Below are 12,578 nucleotides of genomic sequence, written 5' to 3'. Positions count from 1 at the left end.
GTGGCCAGCATGTGATTCCCTTCATTGATCCCTAAATTTTGCAAGTAACTCAAGCCCACTTAGTAAAATCTATATTTCAGGTCTATGCAAGAGCTGAAATAAGCCCAATCTTACACTTCAAATCACACTCCATTAAATCCATATTAAAATTGCATGGGCCTAAGCATAACTAGTAAAAAAGCAAAAATTTGATGACAAAATAAAATGTTACAATATTTTTACAACAATTTTATTTTTAGTTGTGGTGGATCCTAATTTATCATTTTATTGTATTTTGACCAATGAGAGACTTACACCTTAATTATTGTAAAAATATTGTAACAATTTTTTGTATTTGTAGAAAAGCTCAATAAAAAAAATAAAATAAAAAAAGAAGAATGGCAAATTACAACTTACCCATTGTAGTTTGATTGAAATTTAAGTTGCTTACTTGTAGTTTGAAATTTGACACTTTACCCATTTGGATTTGATTGAAATTTAAATTGTTTACTTGTGATTTGAAATTCCATAATGCAAGTGTTCCATTGGATTTTTATTTTTATTTTTATTTATCTTATTTGATCTTGTACTTTTACATTTTTTTGTGTTTTTTAAGGAGAAAAATATAAAAATTGAGCAAAATTACATATTTAGTTATGTTTCTAACAAAGGTGGATAATGAAACTTTAATTGAGTTAACTTCAAGTGGGTAAAGTGTCAAATTTCAAACTATAGGTATGCAACTTAAATTTTGGCCAAACTAAAGTTGTAATTTGCCAAAATAAATAAATGTGTTACGAGCCCATATATAATATTGGGTTTGTAGAATTGTAGCAAAAAATAACCTTCAGCACAATAAGTGTACAAAGTAAGAGTAAGACAGCCCAATATGAGTCGAGCCCAAGGCTAAAAAGGCCTAGAAACAATCAAGGTTATATATAAACATTAAACACAACAACACTGTAAGTCTAGCAGTAATCCATGATCGTTATTACATTTTGATCCAACCATTGACTTTTAAATCCACAATCTGCTCCACCCGTTTAACACTTTCAATTTGCCAAAATAAATAAATGTGTTACGAGCCCATATATAATATTGGGTTTGTAGAATTGTAGCAAAAAATAACCTTCAGCACAATAAGTGTACAAAGTAAGAGTAAGACAGCCCAATATGAGTCGAGCCCAAGGCTAAAAAGGCCTAGAAACAATCAAGGTTATATATAAACATTAAACACAACAACACTGTAAGTCTAGCAGTAATCCATGATCGTTATTACATTTTGATCCAACCATTGACTTTTAAATCCACAATCTGCTCCACCCGTTTAACACTTTCAACTTTTTAATTTTTTTTTTTTTTAACCCAAAAAAGAAGAAGGAAAGATTAAGAAATAAAATTACAAAGTGGCAATTTGATCAAAGATTTTTGGATCCATACCTCTCAACTCTCTCATCAATCCACTCTCCCTCATATCCTTCAACATAAGACAAGATTCGCATTCTCATCAGGTTCCCCTTGTATCAACGAATGGTACATCCCATCATAGAGCTTCAAACTCTTATCCTCACTTGCCGCCTTCTCGTACAAGAGCTTCGGCGATGTGGGGCAAGTGACCCCATCCGAGGTACCTTGTACAGTCAAAAATGGCGCCGTGACTTTCTCAAAATTTTTTTTTTTTTTTTTTTTGTGTTTTGCTTTATTTTTTTTTAAAGTACAGCCAGTAATAACTTGCAACTTAAAATTTATTGTGATTTTTGAAAAAAATATTGTGGACATAGCATTTTTTTTTTTTTCTTGTTTTTCATGTGATAAAAATATTATTTTATATATTAGCTAATATTTGGGTTTAATTGGTACTTTACAATGAAAGAAAGAACCCCATTGGACTATTGGTTAAAATTTGAGAACCTTTTTGTACTTAGAGGCCTTAGGCAACCACCTCATTCGCCTATACTATAAAACAAGCTCTAAGTGGCTCTTTTATACACCTAGAGTAATGATATGGATGCATTTTTTCATCATTGTTTTACAACTATTGACATGGCTTCTTGTAATTGGAGCAATATCATTTCTACCTAAATTTATCATTAACACTACTTTTATTATTCACAAATCACAAGAAGTCATAGTAGCAGAGAAAAAAAAAAGTTATGTTGATATATCTAAGCTAGTAACCTAATATTTTTAGGACAAAATTTGTTGTAATTTAAGGTTACAACATTATTCAATATCTTTTTATTGGAGGTAAATTTTGACAAATTTAATCATTAGATTACATCTTCTTTTTATATCTTCCATGCCTGCGATTTTTCTAGAAAATTAGAGACTAATAGCTATGTCATCAATAAATTGTTTAAATTGCATGTTTTTGTAGTTTAAAATTATTTATAAAATATAAACTTATAGATCATATAGTAAATAATATTCGATTGACACAAAATTTTAACATACGTATTGAGAGCATAAAGAATATGCAATTCAATGGTTACATTTTCAAAGTATATAATTATTTTTTTATTTTATTAAGTAAGGTTGTAACCTTATGCTACAACTAATTTTGTAACTAAATTTTGTTCATATTTTTATTTCACTTAACTTTTTATTTATTGAAAGCATGTGTCACGTAGGCATTCCATTAGGTAAACTTAAGCATTTCCCCATGATAGGAAAGGCAAAAATTGAAATAATGTCACAACATGAAGGCACATAAATTTAAGTAATTGAATTTTTAAGGACTAAAATGAAAACACCCTATATTAATTATGAGGAGAAAATTGATTGTTTACCTATTTTTAAGAGCTTTAATTAAGTACTTAAAGTTGAAAAATAGTTTTAAGCTAAAGTTAGAATTCTGATAAAATATTGAATTAATATAAATGTATGTGTGTTTTTTTTTTTTAAATGATGCTCAATGCCTCTCAAAAAAAAAAAAATTTTGAGAGAGAGAGAGAGATAGATAATAATAATAATAAATAATGATATTAATTGAATTAATTGGGTTTCTTTTTTTTGTGCTGAATTATTAGGTTTCAATATAAAAATAAAGAAAAACTTTTTTATACTTACAATAAGATTTAAAACTTATGGTATTTACTTCATGATGCTCTTTATTATTAGATCAGTATATCAATGGGTTTCTTTTTTGGTGTTGGCATAATTCAAGTATTTATTTCACAATGATTGATCTTAATCATTTGGTCAAGTCACCAATAGGTTTCTTTTTTAGTGTAGGCGAAGTCAAACTTATCTCTCTTATTTGATGATAAAAAAATCTTTATCACTTAATAAACTAAAATCTATTCTTTTATCATTTATCGTATATAAAAGCTATTCCAATCTAGAGTAACATTTTCTTGTTTGCCAAAGGCTCTAAACACTAGAACTCTTAATAGCAAAACCATTACATCTAATACTTCAATTCCCAGAGCAATACCAAACGGACAAACTCTAAAGGCAACTTTCCTTCACGATCAATATTATTTCACATATAAAAGTCTATTTACATATTTATATATATATATATAAAGAATCCTTCTATGTTGAGTCAAGGAGTTAGACATGCAAACCATACCCAATAACAAGATAGAGAAGATAAGACTTAATTTCAATCCAAGCTTTCCATAGTCTACCTTGAATCTCGCCAGACACAATATGTCTGCATCCAATCCAAGGTCTGGATGTGCATCCATATGGCTCCTTTGTTCCCTTTTTTTTTCTTTTTCTTTTTTTATCTCTATAGTGGTCGGAGGCGGCTGCCTTTTTCGTCGCTAGGAATTTTAGCGACGGGGCTACAGTGACAAAACGAATTTCGTCACTAAAAGTCCAATTTCATCACTAAAGGTTCTTAGTGACGAAAAACTGGACTTTTAGTGACGAATTTTTTCGTCACTAAAAATACATTTTGTTGTAGTATGTATACATGATCCTACCAAAGTCACAATCCACCTCTTGGCTTCCTGTTGCTGGGGTGACATTGGTTTGCCTTCCCTGGTTGTTTTGGTTCCTCACCTTCTTATATCAAGTCATTTTATTAGATCAGTATATCAATGGGTTTCTTTTTTGGTGTTGGCATAATTCAAGTATTTATTTCACAATGATTGATCTTAATCATTTGGTCAAGTCACCAATAGGTTTCTTTTTTAGTGTAGGCGAAGTCAAACTTATCTCTCTTATTTGATGATAAAAAAATCTTTATCACTTAATAAACTAAAATCTATTCTTTTATCATTTATCGTATATAAAAGCTATTCCAATCTAGAGTAACATTTTCTTGTTTGCCAAAGGCTCTAAACACTAGAACTCTTAATAGCAAAACCATTACATCTAATACTTCAATTCCCAGAGCAATACCAAACGGACAAACTCTAAAGGCAACTTTCCTTCACGATCAATATTATTTCACATATAAAAGTCTATTTACATATTTATATATATATATATAAAGAATCCTTCTATGTTGAGTCAAGGAGTTAGACATGCAAACCATACCCAATAACAAGATAGAGAAGATAAGACTTAATTTCAATCCAAGCTTTCCATAGTCTACCTTGAATCTCGCCAGACACAATATGTCTGCATCCAATCCAAGGTCTGGATGTGCATCCATATGGCTCCTTTGTTCCCTTTTTTTTTCTTTTTCTTTTTTTATCTCTATAGTGGTCGGAGGCGGCTGCCTTTTTCGTCGCTAGGAATTTTAGCGACGGGGCTACAGTGACAAAACGAATTTCGTCACTAAAAGTCCAATTTCATCACTAAAGGTTCTTAGTGACGAAAAACTGGACTTTTAGTGACGAATTTTTTCGTCACTAAAAATACATTTTGTTGTAGTATGTATACATGATCCTACCAAAGTCACAATCCACCTCTTGGCTTCCTGTTGCTGGGGTGACATTGGTTTGCCTTCCCTGGTTGTTTTGGTTCCTCACCTTCTTATATCAAGTCATTTCATGCGCGTGTCGATTTAGACTTCGTATCCATTCATGGTGTGGATGCTAGAGGAGATGGTGGAGCTCCAAATGTGGTGACAGAGCCTCCTAGCGACTCTCAAGGAAAGCAAGCTGGGCACCTAGGGGTTGTGGTTGTGGCTTGTGGGAAACCAAAATGGCCATGGTGGCATGGAAGGGAAGCTTGGAAAATAAAGTAGTTCATCAAGCTATGCAAGCAACAATTTGCATGAGAGTGAAATGCCATTGGCCTTATCACTGGTATCTTAATAAAAATATTTGGTGGTTTAGAATTTTTGCTTTTTCTTCACATATAGTTGCATGACTTGCTTCAGATCGGATTGCAATTTGAAAGAAGAAATTCCTTGAATGGTTAATGGTTTATTATTTTTCATTTGTTAGCTTTTAATAAAGCTGAGCTTTTTGTAACATACTAGTTATTTCTAGTTAATATTATGTGCTTGTTTAACAAAATAAATAAATAAATAAAAGCTAAAAGCCAATGCAGAATTTAATTCCAACACCTAAGAAAAATAAAAATAAAAAAATAAAACCTTTCTAGTGCTTTATTTGATATCCTGGTGGAGACACCCTCTTTTGCAATTGGGGGACAAAATAGGCTTCTACCATTTTCGGGCAAATTATATAGGGAAATGCCCCCCTTCCCAAACTAAATAGGAGAATGCCCTTATTTTAAAACTCGATTTTTGATAAATCGAGTTAGAAAAAAAAATTTCTGAAGCCCTATAGTGGCGTTTTAAGGAGCCTATAGTGACGTTTTAAGGACCTATAGTGACGTTTTTTAACTCGGCTTCAAAGAAATCGAGTTATAGGTAAAAAAAAAAGCCACTATAGGTCGATTTCATTGCCTATAACTCGATTTCATTGAAGTCGAGTTAAAAAAGCGTCACTATAGGTCCTTAAAACGTCACTATAGGCTCCTTAAAAACATCACTATAGGGCCTAACTCAATTTATGAAAAATCGAGTTTTAAAAGAGGGGCATTTTCCTATTTAATTTGGGAAGGGGGGAATTTCCATATATAATTTTCCCGAAAATGGCAGAAGCCCATTTTGCTCGCAATTGGGAGTCAATTAAGGGCAAAATAGCCATTTTAACCACAAAATGGTAAAAACACCATTTGAACCATTAAGGAACATGAAATTAATTCCAAAATACATCAAAGTTCAAAATGATCAAAACGATGTGTTGAATGTAACAATCAAACTATCCAATCAAAAGATCAAGATACATCAAGATCTAACAATTAATGTGCATTCTTGCAATACAGGATCTAGTACATGTGATTATGATTAATTAATTTTAATTGGTTATCAAATAAATTAATTAATTACATGTCAAAATCTCATTGATTTAAATTTTCAAATAAGATTGTAATAAAAGTATTGGATAAATCCTAGGGATAAATAATTATGATTTTTGAAATTTAAATCAATTGTCTTGAAAAAAAAAGAAGATGATTACTTCAGTTTAAAGGCCATAAATATCTTAGAAGGTAATCCGATCATTATGTGGTTTGGAAAAACATTAAAATGACATAATTATTCTCAAACAAATCAGAAAACTGAGCTAAAATCATGCATGAGTTCTTCATATAAAGCCAAAGTAGTATTTTGGTCCAGATAATAAGTGTCAAACAACGGTACTCAATGTTTTGGTCCAGACTAGGGCTGTCCACGGGTTGGACTGGGTCGGTTTTGGACCCAACTCGGACCCGACCCGCCGGCGTCGGATGGAAGACGGAGGGACCCGAAACCGACCGCCGGCGTCACTCGGTCGAGTCGGTTTTGGGTTCGGGTGGTGTTTGGTCGGTTCGGTCGAGTTGCCGAATTCTGCAAGCGTCGCCGGAATCTTCAAAAAATTCGCCGGAATTTGCAAAAACCCCGTAGATCTGCACCAAAAATCGCCGAAATCAGCCTGGATCTCCTCAAATCTCGCCGGATCTCACCAAATATGGTCGAGATCTCACTTGGATCTCCTTGAACGTCGCCGGATCTCACCAAATCTCGCTCGAATGTCGCCGGATCTCACTAAATCTTGCTCGAATGTTGCCGGATCTCACCAAATCTCGCTTGGATCTCCTCAAATGTCACCGGATCTCAACAAATCTCGCCTAGATCTCCCCGAATATCGCCGGATTTGTATGTAACGTCGGTCGGGTCGGGTGGCTCGGGTTTTAGAGAAGAAAGCCCGCCACTCGACCCACCGGCGTCAGGTATTGGGCGCGGAAACCCATCACCGACCGTTGGAGTGGTCGGTTCGGGCGATTGCCATTCGGGTTCAAGCGGGTTGCACGGGTTGGTCGGGTTCTAGGTTGGGTTGGACACCCTTAGTCCAGACTCCAAATAATAAGTGTTAAACAGAACTTTGGTCTAGAAACTTTAGATTGTTAAACTTTGGCGTCGTTTTTCAAAAACTCCAAAATAGAGGGATGAGAGGGAAAGTTAAACTTTCTAATCCTTTCCCCTTTATAAATAGAAGAATAAATAATTAGAAAACAATCTTAAATCTTTGAAGGGGTATCGACGACTAGCATTCAGAATTTCAGATTCAATAGTGTTGTAGAGAGAAATTAGGTTGATCACTATGCAACATTATTCTCTACAAGGAGCACAACCAGAGATTTATTTTCACTCATTTCCCACCTCCTAAACACCATTTTCTCATCACTCAAGTCAATTACCACAATCCCAAAACCCTAGAGACAATAGAATCATCAAATGCCCTAAATACCTCTTGATTTGACTCCAAAAACTTCTTTCGTTGAAGTTCCAGCGAACCCTTCATGATTATTATTTCAACCTCAAGATGATAAACTCTTAAAGCCTGTTTCAAGAACACACCATTCACAAACTAGAAGGAGTCAGGCTGCATACCACAAATCAACAACACATAACAACTATAACTACAAGCACAGCTCCCTCAAACATGCAAGTGAAAGATTCGTGGATTGATCCAAGGAGACCACGGTAGCAACTCAATCAATATTCTTAAAGGTAATCCACCATCAAATCATTTACTAGAGGAAATGCATGCAAGCAGGTATTGGAATCTAGTATACTTTTCATTATAGTTTGATTATAAAATTGCATCATATGTTGAATTTTGATGACATGGGTTGATGTTTGATTTAATCATGCATATAACATAATGAGCATGCATTCTATGATTAATTTTAAATAAATATGATTCAAACAACATGACTAGCATAATGTAATTCCTCTATAATTCATGATATAATAATGACATGATTGAATGTTTGATCTTCTTATTGGACATAATTTGTGCCTAAGACCTTTTTGTTTTAGAAACTAGTCTCTGAACTTAGATTTTGGATTTGTTCCTTATCAATGTAATTTTTTTTTTCTATTTTGTAACTAGGAAGCAAAATCAAGTCATCTTTCTTTTCTAGATTGTAATTAGGAATCAAAGCCATGTAATCTTTCTTTTCAAGATTGTGTATATGACCAACCATGTAATTTTAATAATTTCAATAATGCAATTTTCAACTTATTCAATGAATATGCTTTTCATGAGATTTTCTTAATTAATTTTTCCTCTTTAATTAAATTAAATGGGGACTCCATTATAAAACCATCAATCTAAGAGGTAAGACATTGTTGATTATGTAATTATTTGAGGGTTCGATTGTCTCCTCAAAGACTCAAATCTTCACACCCGAATATATATTGTTTGGATTTTTGCATGAAATTGGACTTTGAAGATGTTACACATGGCATATGTTGAATCTCACATCGAGTATGTATTAGGTCAGACTAAGTTATATATATAAAAAAATAATAATAATTACAAGAAATCTTAATTATAACTTGACTAATCCTAACAATGAGGATGTACATGAGTGAAGTGGGGGAATTATTTCAAAAAAAGAAAAAAAAAATATTGAAGTGGGGGAGATTGTGATATCCTAGATACTAATTTTAGGGGTGGCAAAATTGGACCCGACCCGAGAACCTGATATGACACAACACAAAATTAGCAAGTTTTACGTTGAGGTTTAATAGGTTCATGTCATATTCGGATAAACACGACTGACCCAACCTGTTTAATAAATAGGTTGGGTTAGTGTTCAATATATGAACCCATTTGACCTGTTAAACCCATTTAATTAATAATATTTTACCAATATATCTGTCAAACCCTAAATATATAAACTTATTAGTTGTTGTGAATTATTTTCTTTGACATATTATGATTGATTTTTTGTGATATTGAGATATGCTTTAATTTTGAATAACTATTTGTGATGCAATTACTCGCTAGTTTTGAATTTTATATTAAAAGTATTTATTTGTTTGTTTTTTCATATTTTTTTTTTCATTTTGATAAAATTTGATAAATAGATCGACACGATTAACCTATTTAATAAATGGGTCGTTTTAGGATTGAGAAATCTTAACCCGTTTAATAAACATGTCGGATTAGTGTTGACCTATATAGTCGGATACTCATGAGTTAACATGACATGAACCCAACACACGAACACGAATTGCTACCCCTAAGTCTAATTTCATATTGTAATCCTTCTCTTCTATTTTTTCCATCATGCTTGTGGATTAATTACGTTGCAAAAGACTAAAGTTATTCCCCATGTTGATACTCAAACACAAAGGGTCTACAGTCTATGGATGAAGCTATTCCAAAGCAATCAATATATAATAATGGAGGGTTTTTTCAATAAATTTGCCAAAGCTCCTATTAAACTATATCACTAGTACTTCATCACTAGCAATTTTTAAATATTTCATTCCACTCCCATTGTCTTCACTAAAATATCTCATTTATGCCTTACTAAATTCTACTATTAAAGGCCCTTTTGTACCATTACAATTAGTTTGTTTCTTAAAAATAAAAAAAAAATTTCTACCATTACACTTTGTCCAACCTTTTCTCTTTTATTTATTTATTTATATTTTTTTTGTTGTTGTGAAAATGTCCTATCATTCAATCCAATTTCCTTTATGCATTCTTAAATCCTAGTGGTTTTGTTGGGTTTGGGGTTGTGAATTTTTTTTATTTGATTTATAAATTATTTTAAATATATTTTTTGTATTTTGGATATTAGTGAGAGAAAGTTTGAATTTTTATTTTTTTAATCCTAAAAGTATTTGTTTCAACTTTTTTTTTTCTTTTTTTTATAATTCTTTAAGATACTTTTCCGGCGCATTAGATAAAAGGGAGCAAAAATGTTAATTTTGATGTGTTTTCTTTTTTTAATCATGGTTTTATTGGGTTTTGGGTCCTAAAAGTGTTTTCTTTCAATTTATTTTTTATTTTCTTTGATTTATTAATTTTTTTAGTTTTATGTTTTTGGATATATGGATAGATAATTTGGATTTTTACAAATTTTGTTTTTAAGGAATAAATATTAGGGGTACTTTGATGATGCAGAAACTTTTGTAGGTAAATGTTAGGAGTGAATACTTTTTATATCTTATGTTTTAAGTTTGTGAAACATTTGTTTTTCCTTTCAATTTTGAATTTTTTTTTTTAATCCTAAAAGTGTTTGTTTCAACTTTTTTTTTCTTTTATTTATAATTCTTTAAGATACTTTTCCGGCGCATTACATAAAAGGGACAAAAATGTTAATTTTGATGTGTTTATCCTTAAATTCTATAAGGATGGGGTGTAAAACCTATGTTTTACACCATCCAATAAGTGATTGCCACATTAGCATTTTATTTAAAATTTATTAAAATTCAATACATCCTATCATACGTAATAACATCTCAATAGATTTTCAATTTAGTTGGATTTATATATGGGTATTAGAATTGATTGAGTACGATTATGTTTATTCTTAAATATGTGATAAGATGATGTGACATGTTAGGATTGGAGGGGTAAAATATGAGTTTTACACCACATCCTTATAGAATTTAATCTCTTCTTTTTTTAATCATGGTTTTATTGGGTTTTGGGTCCTAAAAGTGTTTTCTTTCAATTTATTTTTTATTTTCTTTGATTTATTAATTTTTTTAGTTTTATGTTTTTGGATATATGGATAGATAATTTGGATTTTTACAAATTTTGTTTTTAAGGAATAAATATTAGGGGTACTTTGATGATGCAGAAACTTTTGTAGGTAAATGTTAGGAGTGAATACTTTTTATATCTTATGTTTTAAGTTTGTGAAACATTTGTTTTTCCTTTCAATTTAATAAAGAAAAAATAATTTATATATATATATATATATATTATTAGTCAAAGTTTAGAGAAAATCCAATTAGATTTTAAATATTAGATTCTCAATTTTACATGCATATGGCTAACATAATAATATAAAATCAAATAATTAAATATTACAAAAGTCACATAAGCATTTTAATAATAAAGGAAATCCATGTCAGACACAAAATTTCTGAAAAGATTAATTAAAAGAAAAAAAAATAAACAAAATGAATTTTTTTTTTTTAAGAAATCCTCACTTTCTTTTATTTTCTTTAGAATTCTTGCACTTTCTTATTTTCCAAACACAATACCCAGCAACACCCAACACCCAACAACACCACAATATAAAATCAACTCCCAATATCGAGTGTTTAGCCAAAAAAAATCTCAATACCAAGCACTTTCTTAGTTTCCCTCACCTCTCCTTCTCTCACAGACTCACACACAAATCTAAATCTATAATTTCTAATAACCATTGTTGATGATCAAATTTGTGGAGGTTTTGATAGTTGACTGATTATTATCCTCACCTCTCCTTCTCTCACAGACTCACACACAAATCTAAATCTATAATTTCTAATAACCATTGTTGATGGTCAAATTTGTGGAGGTTTTGATAGTTGACTGATTATTATGTGACTACTAAGAAAATAGATTAAAAGAAAAGAATTGAAAAGAAAATTGAGTCTTGATATTTGATAAATTATTGTTTGGTTTAAGTTAGATTGTTGTGTTCCTGGGTATTGTGCATAGAAATAGAAATTAAGAAAGTGCAAGAAGTCAAAAGAAAATAAAAGAAATTGAGATTTAAAAAAATTATTTTCTTTTTTTTCTTTAAATTAATCTTTTTAGAATTTTTTGTCTGACATGGATTTATTTTATTATTAAAATTATTTGGCTTTTTTAATATTTAATTAATTGATTTTATATTATTATGTTAGCCACATGTGTGTCAATAAAGCAGACCATTTGCCACGCAAGAATTTTCCGTTAGTAAGTTAATGGCAGTGACTAAATTCACTACAATTTGAAAATAATAAAGATTCAATTGATGGCTACTAAAAGTAAGGACTAAAATAACTGTGACCCTAAAATATAATGACTAAAATGATGTTTTCACCTATCATTAGAATTAGTAATTAGCATTGCTAATAAAGAAGCACAAACTTCTCAAAAAAAATAAATTAAAAATTAAAAGAAGAAGAAGAAGCACATACTCGTATAAAAGTTTATTTTCTGTGTGATATGAGAGTTACCTAATCATTTACTATAACTTCTCCCAATTGTCATGATCATGATTCATGATAATTAAAATCCTGGAAGTAATAGTTTGAATCAATAACCGCCTACTTGTTCTTTTAAGACTTAATTTCCAAGTTCCAAGAGTATATGATATTACCTACATATTTAGTATTTGCAACAAAAGCCATTGCGTGCTTT

Source organism: Quercus suber, unplaced genomic scaffold (genome assembly GCF_002906115.3).
Source record: "Quercus suber isolate HL8 unplaced genomic scaffold, Cork oak 2.0 scaffold_468, whole genome shotgun sequence".
NCBI lineage: Eukaryota > Viridiplantae > Streptophyta > Magnoliopsida > Fagales > Fagaceae > Quercus > Quercus suber.
Note: the sequence above shows the minus strand (reverse complement) of the source record.